The sequence below is a fragment of the Equus asinus genome, chromosome 2, assembly GCF_041296235.1.
Source record: "Equus asinus isolate D_3611 breed Donkey chromosome 2, EquAss-T2T_v2, whole genome shotgun sequence".
Lineage (NCBI taxonomy): Eukaryota > Metazoa > Chordata > Mammalia > Perissodactyla > Equidae > Equus > Equus asinus.
Genome location: NC_091791.1, coordinates 172,029,384 through 172,053,078, shown reverse-complemented (window position 1 = coordinate 172,053,078; position 23,695 = coordinate 172,029,384). Strand labels below are relative to the sequence as shown.

The window sequence follows — 23,695 nt, the reverse complement described above, 5'->3', positions numbered from 1 at the left end:
CTCTAAGCACTGCTTCAGTCGCATCCCTCGAATTCTGAAATGTGGTATTTTTATTTTCATTCAGTTCAAATATTTTTAAAATTTCCATTGAGACTTCCTCATTGACCCACAGGGCATTAGAAGGATGCTGTTTGTCTTCCAAATATTTAGGGTATTTCCAGATATTTTTCTGTTATTTATATTTCTAGTTTAATTTGGTTATAATCCAAATATATACTCTGTATTTTTTCTATTATTTTAAATTTGTCAAAGTTTGTTTTATGGACCGGAATGTGGTTTATCTTGGAGAATATTCCAAATGCCCTAGTAAAGAAAACGTATTCTGCTGTTGTCCAGTGGGGTGTTCTATGAAGGTGAGTTAGGTCTAATTGTTAGAAAATGTTCTTCCTATCTTCTATATCGTTAATGATTTTCTGTATACTTTTTCTATCGTATTTTGTTGAAGGCCAGATATCTTATGTAGACACTGGAGACTGAGGTAATTAGTTTTTATGCTGGGAAATAAGCACATCTTTCTTTCTGATAAGACTTCAGTGTGGGGACTGGAGTGTATTACATTTAGGATTGGTCTGGATTGAAGGTCTGTTATTGCTATGGTTACCTTAGAGCAGCACAGGCATCAAATTCCTGCAGTGCCTGTGATTGCGGGCCAGGGAGCTGGTTTGACAGAGCTGCATCTGCTTCACCCTTTAGGTTTTCCCTTTGAACTGTTGCTCAGAGAGGGTCTCTTGGAGGTCACTCAGCGGTATTTGGCTGTTACTTGTTACTGGAAGCGTATTGGCTTGTTCCTGGCCGGGGGAGCCATGGCGCAAAGGGAAGGGAGTGCAGAGTGTTCTCTGTTGTTCTCATCAATGCTCATTCTTAGGCAGCACCTGTCCCTGGGTCCTGGAGGTGGGGTGGAGCGGGTGTGCCATTTCAGTTCTCCCCAACCCTGCCACTTGTTCCTGGCTTATGGTGTATTCCTGCTCCTCCCAACGGGTGGGGACATTTTCTCCTTGTTACCTTTCTCAGAGTCAATGAATTTTCACCCAGGCCCTAAGGGTGAAAAAGTTTGTTGACCTTCATTGCACAAATTAGGCATTTCTTCACAGAGAAAATAAGGTAAACAGCCTAGGTGGAATCTTGTGCCCCTCCTCCGTAAGCTGCTGTTCTCCCCAAGTTTACACCACCACAACAGAGGCGTCCTTAGGGCTCTTTCCTGTTTCTTCTGTGAAAGCATGATGAGGCTCAAGGAGAAAGAGCCTGTAGGAGGGTGCTGAGGGAACCTCAACGTCTGCGGCCCCCAGGGGCTGTACACTCTCCCACCAGCCCATATCTGCTCTTTGGCAAATTGTGATGTATGCTAACTGAACTCTTCTTACTGAGGCTCAGTGATATCTACTCCAGGTAAGCGAATGTTCACATCACATCACTCCCTGAGGTGCCTGTGTGTCCTTGAATTTGGGGCCAGTCGATTGCCCTATGCCCCCTTTCTCCAATGGACTTGAAATAAGTCATGAAATTGCAGTTTATCCAGGTTTTTATTTATTTATTTTTATTTTATTTACTTATTATTATTATGAGGGTAGGAGAGATGCTCTTTCCAGCTCTAGACATCCTTGAGTAGAAACCAGAATTTGTTTAGGAAGGTTTTAAGGGGAAACCTGGTTGAAAGCAGAGCTTGTGGATTTTGTCTTAATTTGGCAACTGTATAGCATTTTATTTAATATTAACAAATCCTTTGTTCCCCAAATCAAAGAATAGGGGAGAAGGAGAAGCAGTTGATGGAAACTCTGCAAGGACAGCTAACAACTCCCTCCCATCCTATACCATCGCTTGTCACTATGCCCAAAACACTTAAAAGTCAAAGCTAGGGCTTGCTCCCTCTCTCTCTGTCTCTCTCTGTCTGATCCCTCCCTTCTGCAGTTTCTGTCCCTATCTTCATATCTCTTTGTCTGTTTTCCTCCCCAACCCACCTTTCAGTAAAATGGCTCAAGGGGGACACGATTGACAGTCTTTTATCTGCAGCCATTGGCACTGTTTCCACTTAGTAATCCACCCAATAGGGTCTTCTAACCCTTTCTCCGTTAGAATCCTGCCAGATGGTACTGTGCAAAATCGATGAAGTCAGTTCAAATATTTTCAGAAGGTTCATGCCTGTATATATAACTGTGGAAAGATTTATGAGTCACAAATACTAGGCTTGCACAGGCTGTAGGCAAATGTGAAGTGATTCTCTGCTGGTTTTGACTCCTCCCTACTTGTTCTGAACCTTTCCACAATAGTGAGATAACCTTATACTTGAATTTTATGTGCACTGCAAGTACCTTCCCACTGGTGTGTTGCACGTCTGTGTACGTGGTGTACTATTCTCCTTTAGCTCCACAAGGATTTCTCATGTCCATGCTGTGCATTCATAGGTCAGTCCTGCCCCTATCCACAATTGCACAGGCCTCCAGCAATGTAGGTCAGGTTCAGAGGTGTGGCTTCTCATAGCCTAGAAGAAGAGTTTGGATTATCACCATCTGCCACGTGATACACATTCAGTGGATTTATGAGTGAATAAAAAATCAAGCTAACAAACTACTTGGACACCCAGCCATAAAAGACTTCTCACAGAGAGGTAGATTGAACTAAGTTTTGAAGGATTGTTATATCTGCGATTGGTAGAGAGATGAAGTAAATGCCCTAAAAATACATAAGTTGGCCCTCTATGCCATTACAAGATATAGCAAAAGGTGGTGATCATCGATACCCATGTTCGTACATTGCTGGCAGCCAATGTCAATATCTTTTTTCCTCCTCATCTCATCTCTTCCTTAATTCTCAGACATTTTGACATTGCTTATGTTGATCCTTCAATACTGCAACCTCCTCTGTCTTTCCACTCTGTAAACTCACACAGCTCCATTTAGATCTTACATCAGCAGCCCATCCATTGATGTATGCTTGGAGCCTTTCATATCAATTTCACCTGGTATGATTTATTCTATTACATGCATGGTACAGGTTCTTGAATTTTTTTGAAAGCTTTATTTTCTCAACATTTCTCACTTCACCCAAATCATCTATTTCTTCCATGATTCTATCTTTCTTAGGGTGCTTCCATGCTGACTAAGGAATTATTTAATGTATCAATTAAATCATCCTTTTAAAAATTTTTTAGTGGTTTTCCATTCTAATAATTTACTAAAATTTGTCTACTCATTCCTCAATGAAAAACATTAGACTTGCTCCCAGTTTTGGGTTTCTCTGAATAAAGCTGTTTTAAACACTTTGTGCAAGTGTATCATACACATATGTTTTAATTTCCTTTAGATAAATACCTTTAGAAGGCAGAATAATGGCCTCTCAAAGATATCCACATCTAATCTGCAGAAACTATAAATAAGTTACTTTCATGGCAAAGGGGATTCAGGTAGAGAGAGAATTAATGTCGTTAATGAGCTGACCTTAAAATAAGGAGACTGTCCTGGGTATCCAGGTGGGCCCAATGAAGCCACAAACATCCTTAAATGCGGAAGAGGGAGGCAGGAAAGTCAGTGTCAGAGTGATGTGATGAGAGAAAGACTCAACTAGCCATTGCTGGCTTTGAAGATAGAAGGCGGCCGCAGACCAAGAATGTGGGAGGTCTCTAGAAGGTGGAAAAGGCATGAAAATGAAATTTCTCCTTGAGCTTTCAGAAAGGAATGGAGCTCTGTCATCTCCTTGATCTTAACCCAGTGAGACCCCTTTTGGACTTCTGAATTCCAGAATGGTAAGATGATACTTCATTTTGATTTAAGCCACTAAGTTTGTGATAATTTGTTAGAGCAACATTATCAATATTTTTATTGATATTTTGTACAATATCAAAGAGTGGAAATGCTCTCATATAGTAGACATATAATTAACTTTATAAGGAGCCACCAGATTTTTCTAAAGCACACCAATTTACATCCACTCCCATCAGCAGTACTAAGACTATAGTTGCTACTCAACTTTGTCATCTTTTTATTTTGAGCCATTTTGTTGGGAGTGAAATATCATCACTTTGTAGTTTTAATTTGTCTGATGACTAATGATATTGGGCACATTTTCATGTACTTGTTGTCCATTTGTATATCTTCTTCCGGGAAACGTCTGTTCAAGACCACTGCCTGTTTTCACTTGTTGTTTGCTTTTTATTATTTAGTTGAAAGAGTATTTAGTATATTCTGGAGATAAATCCTTTGTCAAATATAGGTACTGTGAATACCTTCCTCCCATCTGTGTCTTGTCTTTCCATTTTATTTATGACCTCTATTGATGAGCAGACATTTTAAAATTTAATTGAGTTGAATTTATCTTTTTAGTTTAATGTTTAGAACTGTTTGTGTCTTGGCTAAAAAATCTTTGCCTAATGTAGGGTCATAATATTAATTATTTTTCTATCTATCTTTTATGCTAGAATTTTTATAGTTTTAGGTTTTAATTTTTGTATATGACATGAGGTGGGGATCAAGGTTCACTGCTTTTTCTTACTTTATCTAATTGTTGCAACACTAATTGTTGAAAGACTTTCTTTTGCTCATTAAGTTGCGTTGGCATCCTTTGACCATGTAGATGGGTGTTTCTTCCTGTATGTTGTATTTGTTTCCATTGACCTGTTCATTCTTATTCCAGTATCACGCAGTGTCTCAACTATTGTCATTTAATAGTAATTCTTAAAATTAGTATGATGCCTCCAGATTTCTTCCCTTTTTTGAGGATTTCGTCTATTCTAGATCTTTCATTTTTTCATGTAAGTTTTAGAATCAGCTTGTCAATGTATATGCTATGATTTTTTTAATTATAATTTCTTGAATATATAGATTGATTTGGAGAGAATGGGAATCTTAAAAATATTGAATTTCCAAATCATGAATATGGTGTTTCTTTCTTTTATTTAGGTCTTCTTTAAATTTTATTTTAACAAAGCCTTGTAGTTTTTAGTGTAGAGGGTTTAAATATGTCTTTCATTAAATTTATTCCTAAGTATTTTATGTTTTTTGGTGCTATTAAATGGTATGACTTACTAATGTTTTCCAATTATTTGTTGCTAATATATTAAAATCCATTGATTTCTGTATATTGATCTTGTATCCTTGGATCTTTATTATTCATTAGTCGTAGTATCTTTTTTAGGTTTCATAGGATTTTCTACATATACAATCACACAACCATGTCATCTATAAAAAAAGACGTTTCTTTTTACTGTTCCCATCTTTATATACTATTTATTTCTTTTTCCTTGCCTTATTGCACTGTGTAGGAGCTTCAGTACAATGTTGGTTAGAAGTGGTAAGAGTGAATGCCCTCATCTTGTTTTTGATATTAAGGAAAAAGTGTCATACGTATGAATTTTAACTATAATGCTAACTGGAGGTTTTTCACAGATGTGATTTATAATTGAAATGTTTTTCTTTGCTTAGTTTGTTGAGAATTTGTCATGAATAAGTGTTAAATTACATCAAGTGCTTTTTCTTTTGCTTCAATTAATATAATTATATAATTTTCATTCTTCTATTAATGTGATTCTTTTTTTTTCAATCTTGTCACAACCTTCAAATCCTAGGATAAACTCCACTTGATTATTATGTGTTATTCTTGTTATATAATGCTGGATTCCATTTGCTAATATTTGGTTAAGGATTTTTGTAAGTAGATTCATAAGAAATACTGGTCTGAGAGCAAAATGGGCACAGATGTTAGCTCAGAGCCAGTCTTCCTCAGCAAAAAGAGGAGGATTGGTGACGATGTTAGCTCAGGGCTAATCTTCCTCTACACACACACAAAAAAATATTGGTCTGTAATTTTATTATTTTTGTCTTATTTAATGTCCTTGTTTATGCTGGTTTTATGGTTATTCTGACCTCATGAAAAGACAAAAAATGTTGCCACATCTTATATTTTTTCTAAAATAGTTTGCTTAAAATTGATATTAATCATTATTAAATGACTGATAGAATTTACCAGGGAAGTTATATGGACCTGATGTTTTCTTTATGAGAGAACATTTACTTATGAATTAGATTTCTTTAATAACCAGGGAACTACTCAGATTTTCTATTTATTCTTATGTCATTTTCAGAGTTTATTTTCTCTAGAATTTTTGCTCATTTTATCTAATTTGTCAAACATTGATATGAAGTTGTACATAATATTTGTTTTTAACTGAGGATAATGTGCTTATATGTTTCTGCAACTTATCCTACTTGTGGTTTATTGGATTTCTTGGACCTGTGTGGCATTGTTTTTCACCAAATTGGGGGAATTTTCAGTTGTTGTTTACTCAATATTTTTTCCTGATGCATTCTTGATATTTTTTTCCTGGTGCTGTTTACTTATGTTTGGCAGCTCAATATTGCCTCACAGGTCATTGAGGTTTAGCTGATATTTTAGATATTTTTCTCTCTCTTCTTTATTTGGATGTTATGGACCCTTTCTCCTGCTGTGTCTAATCTACTGTTTAACCTATCCAGAGTTTTGTTGTCTTTTTATTTCAGATATTTTATTTTTTAGTTCTAGAATTTCTATTTCTTTTTATAGTTTCTATTTCTTTGCTGAAATGTGTCCATCTTTGCCCTTTAAATCCTTGAATGTGTTCATAATAGCTGTTTTAAAATTTCTTATATGTAACTCTTTTTTTTTTGGCATGTTTTTATTGGTATCCTTTTTCCTTGGTTATAGGCAATGCTTTCCTGCTTTTTCTCCTAATAACTTTCCATTGTATACCTTACTTTGTAGAGAGTCTCATGGATGTTTAGTCCTATTAAATTTTGTTTATCAGACAATTAATTGGGAGATTATCTTGATACTTTTTCAGCTTAGTTTTGTGCTTTGTAGGAAGGGTAGATGTCAGGGTTTTTTGTTTGTTGGTTGGTTGTTTTGTTATTGTTTTTAAGTCTACGGTATTTCCTTTCCTCTAGGGCATGGGATCTTAACTGGATGTCTGAACTGCTCAGTGAGGTCTCTCCCCTCAGGTGGCCTAGATTGTGACTTCTTTTAGCTTTGTGCAACGTCTAGCATCTCTGTATTGCTCTTGCCCTCCTGGAAGCCATTCTCTGCTAGGCCTTGTGTACTCAAGCCCTGTGCATGAGCACCTTAGCCCTCAGCCAAGGACACAAGATGAACCCTCATGCAAACTTCTGGGGTGCCTTCCCTACACAGCTGCCTCATCTTCTGTACCCTGCCCTCCAGTTCCAGCCGGCTCAGCAGCTTCAAACTCTAATCTGTACCTCCTCACCTCACCGACATTTCTGCTCTCTACTGGACCCATCTTCCTACTGCAAAGTTGTGGAAAGAGTCTCAGGCAGAAATCTGGATATAATAAGGTTACCTCATGGGTTTTCCTTTTTTCAAGGATGATAAGGCTGCTCTGTTTCCAATGCCTGAAGGTCATTGTTTCATATATTTTGTCCAGTTTTTATGATTATTTACATAGGATGATAAGTTCAAAACAAGTGACTTAGAGTTAGTGGAAGTCAAAGTCCTGTAGCATGTTTTTTGAGTACCTATTGTGTATAAAACAGTATGCTAATCATTATGGAGCACAAAGACATAAAAGACAAGCTCTCATTCAACTGAGAGAAATGAGAAAGGTGCATATATAACTAAAATATAAGACTCGTTGACTCTTTTTACTCCCTGCAATGCACAAAGACCTTTCCCACCTCAGACTTTGCAAATGCAATTCCCTCTGTCTTGAAAATTCTTCTTTCTCCTCCTGGCCTGAATGATTTATCCATCCATCCATCAGATCTCAACTAAAATGTCGCTTCCTCAGGAAAGTCTTCTCTGACTTTCTCTCTAGTTTATTTTAACATTAGTCTTTCCCATCGCACCCTGCAGGTTTCTGACACAACTCTTACCACAATTTCTCTTTATATGTATCTGTGATTGTTCAACTACACGTTTCATAAGTGCAAGACTAAGTACACTTTCTTCACTACTATGCCCCACACCTATCACAGTATTGAAAATGTAGGATAAAATTAAACATTTCTTGAATGAATAAATGAAGGAATGATGTTACACTCAGCATGGAAAATATCCTATTTTTTCTATATGAAACTCACTGCATATTGGGTTGATCAGAGAAGGTCTTAAGAGATAGCTTTTAAGAGACAAAGATGGGAAAAGGGGCTTTCTAGGAAAGAAATTGGCATGAGTTTAGAAAGCACAAGTCCTATTTCAGGAGGCAGTGGCTCGGCCTGTTTTGCTAGAAGATTCATTAGGTTGGTAAAAAGAAAAAAGGCTTGGAAGGTAAATTGAGTCTGGATTCCTCATCTTACCAGCCTAATAATAATAACCAATTTGTAAAGCATAAATCTCTAAATAATATCACCAATTGGTTCATATAATATTTCTTTTAAAGATGTAATTTATTTTTAAAAAGCTAGGTATTACATAAAAGATCCCACCAATAACTTCCTAAGAAGACATGGCTGAAAAACAAAAAAACCCCTGATATTCATGAATTTTAGTCCCTACATTTGAAGTTTAACTTTGTTGAGAGGGATGCCCAGAAACATGCTTTATCAGCCGCCTTCTGTGAGACACAATAAAGAGTAAAACTTTTCTGCCAATGGTTCAGTCATAATAGTGTTAAATCATATATTTGAAATAACATGGAGATGGGATGTTTACAAGTGTGCGCTATCACACAGTTCTTGGAAAACTACCGTGGTTCACTTCTTGCACCTGTAGGAGACCCTTTAGAACCACTAGTGAATGCTTATGAGGGTTCCATGAAAATGGAGAGAAGGATACGTGGGGTGGGTACTGAGAAAAGCAAGCCAGATGCCTTCCCCATCTGAGATTCTTGGTATGTGCATGCTCCAGCTCCTTTTCCATTTGTAGCTAAGCACAGAAATATATAAATGAGTGGTCTACCCACTGCCTCATGCTGTTACTTCTCAGAACAGCTGCAGATGAGGCTTTCTCCAAGCCACCCAAACCACCTCCAGGAACCCATTAGTCTCTTCCTATTGCTCTCATCCTGCTCGTGAAACCCACTCAGTCACAAGGGATCATAATCAACCCCATCAACAACACCTTCCCCAGCCCACTTCACAGAATGTGCTAGACTTCCCTCAACTTTCTCAAAGAGTTGTCCTATAATTTGAAAAGCTGAGTGACATTATACTTAGTTTGGGTGCTCACTGTGAGGAATTCTCCACACAAGCCAAGCTGATCAATAACCTACCACACCGCAAGACAATTTCATCTCTTCTGACACCACTAGAGGGAGGAAAGGAGGAGGTGTGCCCAATAAGAAGCTCACTCACCCGGTGGCGTTCGCTGGATTTGCTGCAAGCTAATCCCCAGCTGGAAAAGTTCTCATGATCTCAGCTCTCAATACTGAACTGAGGGCCAGCCTGCTGGTGCAGTGGTTAAGTTCACACATTCCACTTTGGTGGCCCGGGGTTCGCTGGTTCAGATCCCAGGTGCAGACATGGCACAGCTTGGCATGCCATGCTGTGGTAGGCGTCCCACACATAAACTAGAGAAAGATGGGCATGGATGTTAGCTCAGGGCCAGTCTTCCTCAGCAAAAAGAGGATTGGCAGTAGTTAGCTCAGGGCTAGTCTTCCTAAAAAAAAAAAAAAAAAAAAAGCTGAGCTGACTTGGAAAGCCTAGTTCTTCTTCCCAAACAGCTAAGTGCTACTTGTCTTTCTTATCTCAACTTAAAGTCAGCTCATTGGGAAGCCTCCTTTGAATCCCCAAACCAGATCCAGTTCCCCCACTCTCTATGCCTTTTGTTCACACTGCTAGCATCGTGACGACAAGAAGGCAATAGCATACAACGATTAGGAGTATGGTCTCCTTGGGAGCCCAGCTGCCCAGCTTTGAACCCACACTCTCCCAGTTACTGGCATGACTTGGGCAAGTTTTTCCTCTCTGTGTCTCGGTTGCTTCATATTAAAAATAGAGATAATAATGATATCTATCTCATAGGGTTGTTTTAAGGATAAAATAAGGTAATTTTATGTAAATGTATATGTAAAGCACTTAAAACAATGCCAGCAAATAGTGATCAATATTTATGTCAACTATTATTATCACACTTTTTTCTTTTGTTAGTTACAGCTTACTGTATTTCTTTCTTTTTTTTTTTTCCAATATATTTTTTTTCCTTGGGAAGTTTGGTCCAGAGCTAACATCTGTTGCCAATCTTCCTCTTTTTTCCTTCCTCCCCAAAGCCCCAGTACATGGCTGTAAATCCTAGTTGTAAGTCCTTCTAGTTCTATGTTGGATGCTGCCACAGCATGGTTGATGAGCAGTGCATAGGTCCCTGCCCAGGATCCAACCAGCTAACTCTCAGCAAAGTGGAGCACAGGAACTTAATCACTATGCCACAGGGCAGCCCCTGACTTGTACTCTGAAAACTTCACTCTTGCTGTCCTGTTGAGAACAGGCCATGTGTGAGGGGAGCTAAAAACAGACAGACATGTTAGGAGCCTATAGCCAAAACCCATGCCTGACATGAGAATGGCTCAGACCAGGCTGGTGGCAGAGGAGAGGTTAGGATAGAATCAGATTACAGATACATCTTGTAAATAGAGAAGTGGGCATCCTAATGGAATATTGGCAGGGGCAGCGTGGAGAAAGAGATGATGATACTATCTCCCTCACCCACCAGAAAATCAGCAATGACCACATTCATTGTTGCTTACAGTTGTATCTTCGACAGGTAATAAAATGCAATGTTGTCACTATTGTCCGATGAAAGATGGAAAACAATATTCTGAGAGATTGAAGTTTAAACTAGAATATCAACTTATTTATTTTTAACAGAAGTCGTTTTTTTGTTATTACTGTTAATCAGAGCACTGCCAGCCCAGTATAGTCCTCCGTCTGTATCTGCAGGGGGTTGGTTCCAGGATACCCCCAACTCGGAAGATAACAAAATCCACAGAGCTCAAGTCTCTTACTCTGCCCTCTGCCTCCGGAATTCAACTTAACCATGGATGGTAAACAAAGTATGTGATCCACTGTTGAATGAATCAGTGAATGCAGAACCCACAGATAAGGAGGGCAGACTGTCCTTAAGAACATGGAAAGCCTATTAGTAATCAGTAGGTTGATTGGTGTAGATGAAATTGGAGCATAGGGAGGTAGAGTATTTTAATAGATATTTTTGCTGGGTAAAAAAAAAAGTCAACCCACCCTGCATAGTAGTCCCCCCAGTAGCCTGAGTCACTGATATTCTTCCATGTACACAGCTTTACACCCATCAGATACACATGGAAACTTCTAGCAGTTTCCATTCTGTAGGAACAAGTTTGCTTTGTACTGATCGTGCTCTTTATAGGTGTAAGATCATCACCTTGGCTATCAGCAAGTCTTGCTCCTGGAACCACTCAATTTAAAATGTTTTCTGCATGTACCTAATTTCATTAACTTTCCATTGGTTTTTATTAGTAAGTCAATGGAGAGAGAGGCACATTAGACTAGGAATTCACACCTAAGAGGGGATAGTTATTTAATTGTTTTGCCACTTTTTAATCCTAGTTCTCCTGCATGTGTATGAGCAAGTTTCGGGAAAAATTTCTGTCAGCTAGAAATGATTTCTTGCTTCTCCCATACTTGATACGTACTTAGTATCTATCATTTGCAAGTGTAGTGTCAGCTCTCTATTTTTCTTCATAACGTGGTATGATGCCTGTTTGATAATGAATAGAAAAGTGTGCCTTCATTGACTTTTCTTTTCCCAGTAGTAGAATGAAACTTCTCTCCCTTATTCACACTGTGACATGGTCCTCCTGGTGACCCCAGCACACAGTTGCGCATTTGGAAGGTGGGAACAGAGTGAAAGAAGGGAATCCAGGTTGAACCAATAAAATTGGTCTCATTAGCACTGACTGCTTAGCACTTCCTCATAGCTGATCACAGTGTTTTTCAGTTGGCTAAACACATGCCATGAATTTCACATATACTTATAGTGAATGAATACATGTAGGCTCCACAGGACATTTTCTGAGAATGATTTATTATGAAATAACCTTAGGATATCAAAATTCCAAACAAGTTGCAAATTCTGCTCGTACAACTGAGCTAACCAACTGACCACAGGTTTTCATCCAACTATTGTCCAACTATGATAACTGATTCTATAAGACCGATTTGAAACCCACTTGACTAATCTGAAACCAAACCGCAGCCGTCTCACATTGGGAATCTGGCATCTTTTAAAGGATTAGCCCTTTGGGAAAATAAGTCACATAATTGTTATATTTCCCAAGAGCCCTGGATAGCCTGTGTCTGAAATAACTTGCTTCCTACACATAAAGTTTCTTCAAAAAAAAAATTTCTACAGGTGGAAATAGAGGGGCGTAAAACAGCTGTATGTAGAAGTACCCAAAACCTCCTCAAAAAACAAGTGTCAACCATCAAATTGTATTGATCAGAAGTGAAAACAACTATTAGGTAAACGTCATTTAGGGGGCTCTCCATCTATAAATGTCTCTTCCCAGCTTCTTAAGTAACAAGAGGAAATGCAATGGAAAAACACAAATTATCATTGATAGGGTAAGAGGGATATTGTGCAATAATGAAAAAAAATCCTTGATTAAATGCAGCATTGCCATGCATCAATAGCATCATTAGCTGTTAAGCTTCAGGATTTTTAATAAGGAATCAAAGACCAAAATGAGAATGATTTAGAATCTATTATTCAGGAGGCAAGAAATTGGAATGGTAATCATATCAAATGAGCCAAAAATAAGGGATTAAGAAAAGGTATTTAAAAGTGAGGAAGAATAAAATATACAAATTTAAACCAAACCAAGCTAATACCTCATTACAATGACTTGACATTTCAGGTAGTCACACAATTCTAAATCCAGTCCTAGAAAAATCATGCTTTTATTATTAATAAAATCTACTAGACGCTTTCTCAGGCTGCATATGAGTATGTTAGAAATCACGGATTAACTATTTTGTTATCTAAATTTGAGCAATTTTTTCCATAAACAGAAACTTTGCAAAGTGGCACAGTGCAGACAGGTGAATATGTGATATTTTTCTACTGAAAATTATAAGTGATGACACGTACCTATGTACCTACCTACCTGCCTGTTTACTTACCTACCTACTTATCCATTCAAAGAACTTACAGCTCTGTGCTGTGACACATACCCACACACCAAATGAAATGCCCCTAAACTCTAAAATCTCCTAATATCTTTGAGAATAGATGCATTTGCAGAAACCCTCTGTGGATCTGTAACATATGGGGCTTTCGTGCTTGTTCCCGTGCAGTGCACAGAGAGTAAATCAAACATTCCAGTATTGGACATTAAATACCCCCGTCCTCAAAGGAAGACCCACTCCTAATGGAGAGATTATTCTCCCAACCTCATCAGCAGTGCCAGCCTCAAGGTGACTCACTTTCCCACCCGAACCTGCAGCAATTTCTTCCTCCACTGCTCTTGCCAGACATTAGCTGTTGCCATCCTCCGCAAAGGGACATTAATAGTCTTGAAGGCAATACGCTGTTTTTGTTCTTGCTTCCTCGGCCCCTCCCTTGTTGCTCATTAACTTATATCTGCCCTCCAGGAATATAACCAGTAATCATCTGAGGTGACGTGGAAAGCTCTCGCAACTTCACAGATAAAGAATAGAGGGAAAAGATTTTTTCAAAGTCAATTATTAAAACCAAGATACCTCATTATTCATGAACCAGAGATCAGCTACTCCAAATGTCCTTAATGTTGGTGGTCGGTGATGTCGTTTATTAATACATTTGAATTCATTCTGGATTAAAAGTGCAGTTACAAACACCACTTTCTCACCTCTTGAAATGTACGTTCTGTTGACAGAAAACATACAGGAGGTTAGCAGAGATGACAAAACATGTTGAGATGACACACAAACAACTTGTTCTCTGGATAGCCAACACGTTGCCCTTTGCACTTAAAGGAGAGAAAACGTTTCTTCGTTTCCTGCAAGGAATATTGGCTAAATTCAAGTATATAATTCATTCAAGCAAATAAATATTTGCCTGGAATTGGAGATCCTATTCTTCAAGAAAACTAAATTCTTAAGTGCCTTTCAGCGTTACTTAAGGAGTCAGGACTAAGTTCTCAGAACACACGGAGAAGGGAAAATGAAGATGTGTTAGGAACGCATGCTGGGGTATTCAACCCATGGCCCTCCCATCCATTTTCTTGATAAATTCCCACACCTTGAGGCTATGAGTCATGCTTGCAAAACACTGTGTAGGAATTTTCACTGCCTCTGTTAACCGGTAAAGAACATTTTGACAAGTTGAGCAGAAACTACTTTTCCAACTCCTGTGTTAGACAGTGGCTTCAGTGTCCCCTTTTGAAAAAGCCTTATTTGACTCCCAGTCATGACACATGATGCCCCAATTTAAAGACCCCTTTATACACTGAAAAGAAGATGCTGTGAGATGTTCAGTGCCTATTGTCTGGGCTGTAATGCTGATGATTCAGCTAAGGTTCGCAAAGGACACTGCCATTCTTGGGGGGAGGGGGCTGGAGTGCACTGCACAGGCCTCTTAGGAAGCTCAGTCCTTTCCTTATGCAAAGATACTCTCAGACTCTTCAGAACTCTGGTAATGTTATGCTTTCAAAGGCAAGGAAAGTGCTTTTCTTCCTCTCCAGGTGGGACACGGAGTAGAATTTCTTGATGTGACTCTAACAGCTTTTTTAGAGTTGCTAAAAGTCAAGTCTACAGAAATTCTATTTGTCCTGAAATTTTCCTATTGGGAGAAACTAGTAATGCTGCCCTACTCCTTATAAATGAGCCTACATCTATTTTCAGGTTTCCCATAGTCACATCTCTGTAATGAGCACAGATTCCCTTTAAACTCCACAAACATAAGATGCAGACCAGATTAATGATTGAGCAGGAAGGCTGATTATTTTATGGTTCCTTATATTGCAGAATATACGTTTTCCATGAGCATAACTCATATAGCAAAAATAACCCAATTTCTTGCTACTCAAAGTTTGGTCCTCAGATCAACACCAGCAGCATTATTGTGGCCTCACTCCAGACCTACTGAGTCAGACCCTGCGTTTTATCAAGCTCCACAGGCAATGTGTATGCCCAGTGACTGTTGAAAGCATTGGTGGTTCACCAAACCAACAGGGTTTAGAGCATGCGGGTAGGAGGCTGGCTTCCAGAACTAGAGCAAAAGGCTAGAGCATAAGAGATTCAAACCACATTGAAGAAGTTGAAAGTTTTAGTGGAGATGACCTTGGCAACCAGTATATTCCCACCGAGAAATTACATTCCCAAGAAGCTTTTCTAAGTTTCAGTTCTCCTCTCTTTTAAATCATCAAAGCTGTTCCAGTACTACCATGCCTGAAAAATATATATAGATGCACTTTCCAAACACTTTTTAAAATTAAATTACACATATCCCTTAGGTAGTCTTCATACCACTAACAGCATTTTTGTGTTGAGTATGTTCTAGAGATTTTTTCCTTCTCAGTTTGAGAGATTTAAGAAAAAGAAAATCTAATATCACTTCTAGTTATTCTTTAACCTTAAAAACTCTGCAGTATTGTCACCTAGAGCTAAGCTGTCCACTGTGCCTTCTCCTTTAAGTCATGTGCCTTATCTCTGCATTGTGGCAATCCTTCCGAATTTGGGGCAAGTCCACAAGCACCTACAAAGGGGCCCTAGCTTCTTATAGCAGCACCTGGAAATTTTCTCTCTCTCTCTCTCTCCCCCACTCCTTCTCTAATTCTCTCCCTCCCTAAATCAGATATTTAGTGCAGATTATCTTGGTCCTGAGATGCCTTTCCCTCTCAGATACTGTCTTCTATTCTCTGGTTCCTTATTTAGCTCCCTACCTGTGTTAAAAACCAGTTCTCCTCTAGCCCTGATCCTGCCCCCAGCTCAGAAACCTATTCCCTTTGTTGGCGCCCACTTTAGCTTCCTCATTTGCTCAGGAAGACAGTTCAGACATTTATTCTGGGGTCCTCCCTTCTCCCAGTCCCTATGCCCATGCCCAGAAGGTTGGGCCTAACATACTCTAGAGTTTAGAGCCTCCTGGACAGCCAACTGTAGCACATTCCACAGCTAACTAGAATTTTTTGTCAGTTCCCCACACCTCTATCCTTAGCTTCTGTTGGCCCCCTTCTTTGGCCCCAAACCACTGTCACTCTCGTAGACACTAATCCAAATGGCTTAACGAAACTGACCTCAGCGCATTCTGATACACACAGCAGGATAATCACTGCTTCAAGTTCTGTTCCTGAAAATCTCATCTGAGAGTCAGAGAGCTGGCCTCTTCTCTTTCAAATCTGGCTGGTCTAGGTTACACCAAGCTTCAAGTTCGGGGATAATGAAGGGAAAGTTGTGGGAGAGAGAAAGTATTTAGCATCGTTCCTGTAGTGTTATTTCAGGATTCATGGTCCTTTAATTCAGATCAACAAGGCTCCATTTATCAAAAGCTAGGTTATAACCAAAGCTTTCTAAGAGACACATGGCAAAACAGAGTACTCATTCTGACCAAGGCTTATCTGAATAGCAGTTTAATTTCCTCATTACCTTTCTAGGATAAAATTAGGTGGTGGATTTACCAGACGTTTGATTTCTTAGACCAGAGATTAATGGAAAATGTAAGTGTCCACAACGAAGCTATTTCTCAGTGGTCTCTTCTCTTGATAACTGGAACTTTCTGGGGTTTTTTCGTTTGTTTGTTTGTTCACTGAGCTTCCAATGGGAGAGGTGAAGAACCTGAAAGCCTATTAGAATTTGGTGCTATATATTCAAAGGCCTTTGACCTTAGCAAAAAAAAAAAAAAAAAAGGGGTATACTTATTTGGGATTATAGACTCCAGTGAAATGTGGGAACAGGAAGACGGTAGGGACTCTTTGCCTCCATGATTAAGAATAAATGTCTTCCTATAATTAAAACAGTGATATAGCCACAAGGTTAGCAAATAAGGATTATAATCCAGATTAGCGACCTAAGCAATACTAGTGGCAGAAATTCAAAGTGATATAGAGGGCATATGTCTTCTAAGAGATGTCTGGATTATGGGTCTCCAGCCAGAAGGGGCTGAGGAGCACGAGATAGCCAGAGGAGAAGTGACAAATAGCATCAAGCTCTTCTCGACAATTCCCTCAGATACAGCTCAGGTAGGTTGGTCTTCTGGACCAAGCCTTAGTGTCAGATAAGAACCTAACCTGCTACATTAAGTCTAAAGAGGTCTTTCCAGATCAAAGAGTACGTATATTTTTAAGGCTGTTGATACACTGTGCCCTTTGATACAAATTGCCCTTCAAAGAGTTTATGTCCATTTATAGTTTAACAAGCTAAATATGAGAATGTCTGCTCCCCATACCCTCGTCAAAAACCTTGGAGATTAACCTTCAGGACATTCTCAGAAAGGCCAAGGACCAGTCAGAGAAGTACAGCAAAAAAGAGATGCTATATTGATCTGTTCCACTCTCGTTAAGTTCACCTGCCCTTACTAGAAAACAGATGAATAAATGCTCTCTGGAGCCTTGCAAAATGATGAAGGTCTCTATTCCAAAGATGTTTCCAATATTAGTTTTCTCATTCCACATGAACCCTGGCTTTTACATTTCCTGCCTCAACTTACCCAAAGAAGACTCACCTTCTGTTCTTCTCAGTGGGAGACTTCCAGCTTCAGAATCCAGCCCTCATGGGAGAGTTCAGCTTGGAGGACCAATTGTAAGAACCTGCTGCCCGCCTTTGGCATGGGCCTGAGCACATTAGGACCTTCTCTGCAGCAAAGCTGAGGATATGCTGGTCCTGATGCACACAGGAAAGCAGAGCAAGGGCTGAGTAGCAGGTGTGTGTGTTTCTGAACCTACATGTGGGAGTGGTGTCTCTGAGTTAATTCTACCCCTAAACTGTGTCTCTTATCTGTTTTCTCCTCTCCATCTCAATTATCACAGTTGAAGCCCAGATCCTCAGCCATCAACTGGTGCTTGGAATGTTGTAACAGTGCCCCAGCAGTTAATTTCCTACTCTAGAATCTACCTTTCTGAGACGATTATGTCCTACATGGGACTAACATAGTACGCCGAGTAACTGACTCAAGTATAAACTATATTTAATTGTACTTTTACTCCTTTTCAGTCTGGTGTGTTTAAAATAGGTTAAAATTTCTTTAATGGCAAAAATCTATCATCTTATTTTTTCTAATATAGTCAAGTATAACACCACAAAGTTTTACTGAATTGCCAGCCAAATTCCATTCTTCTCTGGGAGGAACATTTAGAAGCTATAAAGCAAGGAAATTTCAGCCCTTGTAATTCACTATAGCTCTCGAATATACGTACAACATTGGAAAGACATGATTATTAATATCATGTCACATTAAAACCAAGAAGAGCTTAAATGGGCAAAACAAGCAGGATAATGAGCTTCTATGTCCTGTTGGTCATTCTCTGATGGTTCTCTTCTGGTCTCTCTGTGCCTGTACAGAAGTTTTTCTTTACAATTTAAGTAAAATCTTTTGTGAATTAAGGGGCACATCTTCAAATGTTCCATATGAAGAGAGGACTGGTGTCAACATCTGATTCCTTCATACTTGTCACTGACACCTCTCTGGAAAACACCTAAGATGTTCTGGGATGAAATCATTGCCCAGCGGACCACTTGAGAAGATTCCAACCTTACTCACATCTCTTTTCTCTTAATCAATAACTCACCCATTACGACTCTTCCATTTTTCTCTATCATTCATTTTCTTAGCTCAGGTATCACCTTGTGTATTTAATTCGTTCTGTTTGCTTTTTATGGTTCCTCTGTTTTAATATACTCTACTAAAATTACAAGAATATCATTCGGTACCAGTTTTCTTTGAAAAATACACACTATTTAGGATATATTGGGATGAAACAGGCTGTTATGAGTTTGCCTGGAAACTATTCCTGAGGGAAAATGAATTCAAAGATTCAATACCTAATTACAAACACAATATTGGAATGCAAACCACATGTAAGTTCAGGCATGCTAAGTGATTTCGTTCAGGCCCTATTGCTCTTGCAAAGAAAATCTCTCTCCTAATATATCCCATCACCAATTAGGGATATGATCAGAGTTATATTAACCCCAACATCTATTCAGGGAGTCCTGATTCAAGAATTCTAACTGTATCCACAAATTCTTCATTTATGTAATAAGCATCTATTAAGCATCTATCAGTATTGGCTGGCAGTTTAAAAAAAAAATGAGCTCAGCCCTACTTACTTTTTGGGACCACAGTCTCCCCACCCCCTATAAAAGGAGGAGACATACAGAATCTCTCGAGTGGACAATGACTGAATATGTAATTTGGAAATTCTCTCCAGGCAATTCTGATAAACTCATCCATGCCCATTTGAGAAGCCCTATTCTATATCCTTTCTGTTGGAAATCTCATTTACTCCCATGGCTTCAAATAACTTCAATATGCAAATAACCCTCAAATCTATACTTTTAATGTAGTTTTCTCCCCTGAACTCCAAAACTGTCTGCTTCTGAATTGCCTTCTTAAAGTGGTTCCTCACGTAAAACTTCTTCAAAATCAAACTCAGGTCATCTGTCCTATATATGAACTTTCCCTAGGGTTTCCTATTTTGTTAGATATTGCTGTGCATATAGCCACTGATACTGGAAAGTTTCAGGTATTCTTATCTCCTCTCTCTCTCCTGTATCTTAGAACTTATATCTTATCTGTCTCACTGTCTAGTTAATTCTTTATCCACAATGTGTCTCTAATCTGGCCCCTGCTTTCTGTCTCCACTATTACTCCCTACAGACTAGACCTGTATCAACTGGTGTTTAAACGATTGCCAAGTGTTCTGTTGAATTCCATCCCTGATCCCATTCTTCAGTTATCATTCTAAAACAAAAATCAGATAATTTCACTGCCTTCCTTAAAAACTTCGAAGGTATCTTCATCACCTAACAGATTAATTGCAACTATACTGAGGGATATAACATTCTGCGAATTCTAACTTTGTTTCATAATCTGCTTCTTTCCATCTCTCTTGAACTTGAAGCACATAACACTTCTCTGAGTTTTCAGAAACATTTCCCTCTACTGCCTCTGCATATTTGAAGCCGCTCCATTTAGTAGGACAATTTGGACTTGAAATGCAGCTTAACTCTCTAACCTTAGATGCACAATGCATAAATTGAGAATAGCAATAGCTATCATGCAGATTTGTTGAAGGATTATTAAATGAGATATTTATAAAGCCCTAAATACATATCCTAGTACAAAATTAATGTTGAATAAGTGGTAGCTATTTAATGCTGTTTGTTTGTATCTGACAGTTTTAATTCAGCATTATATTGTGAATATTTCTCCATGCCATCAAATAGTCTTTGAAAATATGATTATAAACTGCTGCATAGTAATAAATCATATGGATATACCTTAATTTACTTTATCAAGTGCCTACTGTTAGATGCTTATATTGTTTTCTTTACTCTTGTAAATAGCATGCTAATAAATATCATAATACATAAATCTTTGAGAACACCTCCAAATATTTTCCCAAGACAAAATACTAGAACTGGAACGTTTTAAAGCTCTAGAAACATTGCCAAATTACACTCCAGAGAGGCACCAAATGATGTTCCCACTAGCAGTGTATGAGAGTTCCTCCCTCCTACACTCTTCCAAATGTACATAATATACTCTTTTTCCTCCCTCTTCCTCTCTTTACCAGTATAATCGTATCTTGTTTGTTTTTGTTACAATAATCAAACACTCCTCCATCTTTAGTCCATTAAGCTCTTTTAATAGCAAAGGACAGATGCCCATTTGCCTCAAAGAATCTTGAAGGTTTGTTGACCTCTCTGTCTCTTGGTCTCATGGGAGTAGATTTGGTACATTTCAAGCATTCTCCAAAGGGGTTACCTTATCTTTATTTAACCATGTCTTAAATAAATTACTAAACAAATTACCTCCACTACCCCACCAATCACCAAGCAACAACAACAAAAATGCCCAACTCCCCACACTGAAGCATTTTATGATTCCCTGACAGTCACCCCTCATGCTCTGACCTCAAAATATAAAAATCCATATCCCATGATAGATGACAGGGTAATTATTAGGAGTAATGGAAGGGATAAGACTACTTAACCTCAAAATTTTCCAGCTCAATCAGGGCTCTGTTTGAATCAATGGTATAAATGGTCCTTATCCAGCATCAAGAGATCAGTTAAACACCAAAAATTACATAAATCCTACTTATCAGCTGGCAAAAGAGGAGATAAAGCCAAAATTATTATACACTGTTTGCTAGCTAAGGAAATACAGGACAATATAAGGCAATAGTTCAATAAAATTATGTTTATCTTATAGTCGTTTTCTCCCCAGGGTCAAGAAAATTATAGTCACTCAAAAAAATATGTCGAATAAAAGAAAAAAAAGGAAGAAACGTTAAAACCAGATTTGACTCAACTACGTTCACTTAAGCAGGGAGTCTTAGAATAGCTCTCAAAATTCTGATTAAACTTCCTCTCAACAGGTTTAATTTGCATTTATTAGATTGACAGTAGATAATCATGGTTTTTAATTTCATTATTAGCCATTTGTATTATTCTTTTGTGAAATATCATATGCTTTGATATGCAATGATATGACATATATTACATGTATCTTTTGAACCAGCAAACCTGCCTGTGACAATTTAACCTAAAGAAATAAAGATAGAATTCCAGAAATTTAAAAAATGCATTTAAAGATATTCCAGTGTATTTTTAGAAGCAAAAAGGAAACAATCCATATATCTAAACATATAGAATTAGTTAAATGGACTATGGCACATCTACATGTAAGAGTACTATTCAGCCATTAAAACTGATGACATAAAAGAATATTTAAGCACACAAACTATTTACAATATATCATTGATGAAAGCATTAGGTCACACAACCATGTATGGAATGATGTCCTATCTTCCTGTTCTCGATTGGACCTATCATCACCATTTCACCAAACCATATACAAGCTACCAATGACCTCTGTGTTGCACAGTCCAGTGCTCAGTTTTCAATCCTCTTCTTACTTGAACTATCATCATCATTTGACCCAGATGACTGGACTCTCCTTCTTGAAACAGTTTCAGCACTTGACAGTTCCGTGTGCTCTTGGTTCTGTTTCTTCCCTGGTGGCTCTTCCTTAGCCTCTTTTGTTGGTTTCACTTCATATCCTGAATCTTATAATATGAGTTCCAAGATCTCATTCCTTCATTCTTTCTACTCTGTCTTCTCTCACTCCTAGGGGATTCCATCCAGTCTTATGACTTTAACTGCCATCTATATATACTGATGTCTCCTAGATTCCTATCACTAGCCTGGACTCTACTCTGAACTCCAGATTCTACAGTAAGCTGCCTATTGGACATTACCAGTTGGATATTTAATAAGCTGTTTTGATTAAACGCATCAAAAGTGAATTTCTGATGTTTTACCCTCAAACCTATTGCTCCCCAACTCAATCTTCACCATATAAAACAGTAGCAACTCTGTTCTTCAAATTGAGTAATAATAACGGAGTGAAGTGGGTTAGGCCCTGAGAGATGGAAGGAGGAGGGAGTTGAAGAGAGAAGAGACTTAAATATTCTCTTCTCCCAGTTTTCTTCTAAATCTGTTTGAATATTAGATCTTCATAAGCTTGATTTTAGAGCTCTGTAGCATCAACTTCTGCAACATTAAATGTGGGTATTTTTCAACAAAAGTGATTCCTAAATTGACACAAAAATGATCTAGATGAGTTACGACATTCCAGTTTCAAAATGTTATGCTTATTTACAGTAGAAATTCTACTCAATGGCGAAATGTTGAAGCATTCTCTTTTGCTTCAGGAACAAGGTAAGTATGTCCATGATTGCCTCCTCTGTGCAACATACTGGCACTCCTAGACAGCATCACCAGGCATGAAAAGCCATAAAGATATAAGGATTGAAATGGAAAAAACAAAACTATCATTCACAGATGTTTTGCATACATTCAAAACTCCAAATAGTCTATAAATTATCTGAATCAATAAGAGACTGGCAGTTTTGCTTAATGAAAGATCAATAAGTTAAAAAGAAAAAAAAAAAAGGTCAATTGCATTTCTATCCACCAGGATAAAGGGCTAGAAAACATACATTTTTTAAAGGCTTTTCAACAGCAAAAGAATTTACAATAGCAAAACTATGTATGTATAAGAAACCTAGAAATAAACCTAACACAGTATTCTAAGACCTTTTATGGAGAAAAGTATAAAGCTTTGTTGAAAGATATTAAAGAGTAAATAAATAGAGAAGCATACAATGTTAATAGATACACAGACTAAATATTCCAAAGGTACTAGTTCTTCCTAATTTAATCTAAAGATTCAATGCAGTTCCAATCATAATATCAACAAAAATTTTTAAATTTATATTGAAGACAAATGGCCAAGAAAAACAATTATTGAAGGGGATGTACATAGTGTATTAAAAGCTTAAATATAAAAGGCAAAACTTTAAAATTTTTTCAAAAAAATAAAGAATATTCTCTTTATGATTTTGACAAAGGTAAGGATTTATTCAAACAAGTGTAAGCCAAGAAGGAAAAATCAACATTTGATATAACAAAATTAGGAACTTCTGGTTCTCAAGAGACATTTGAGAAAGTTTTAAATGTACAACCTAGGAGAATGTATTTGTAATGCAATCACCAAAATTTTTATGTCTGGAACATACAAAGAATTCCTACAAAGTAATAAG

At 37.9% G+C, this 23,695-nt stretch overlaps 1 long non-coding RNA gene across 3 annotated transcripts in view; it reads right to left on the bottom strand.

The window, feature by feature from the left end:
- Positions 1 to 1,134: 1,134 nt before the first annotated feature.
- The window catches only part of LOC123283074 (uncharacterized), a 39,650-nt gene continuing 17,089 nt past the window's right edge, over positions 1,135 to 23,695 (bottom strand). For 2 of the 3 annotated variants that reach the window (XR_011506313.1, XR_011506319.1), the window contains exons 3-6: positions 13,650 to 13,794; positions 9,270 to 9,573; positions 3,432 to 3,613; positions 1,135 to 2,476 (exon numbers count right to left, since the gene is read on the bottom strand). This is a non-coding gene — a long non-coding RNA (uncharacterized lncRNA). The remainder of the gene's footprint in view (positions 2,477 to 3,431; positions 3,614 to 9,269; positions 9,574 to 13,649; positions 13,795 to 23,695) is intronic. The other variant, XR_011506316.1, reaches the window with a different exon arrangement.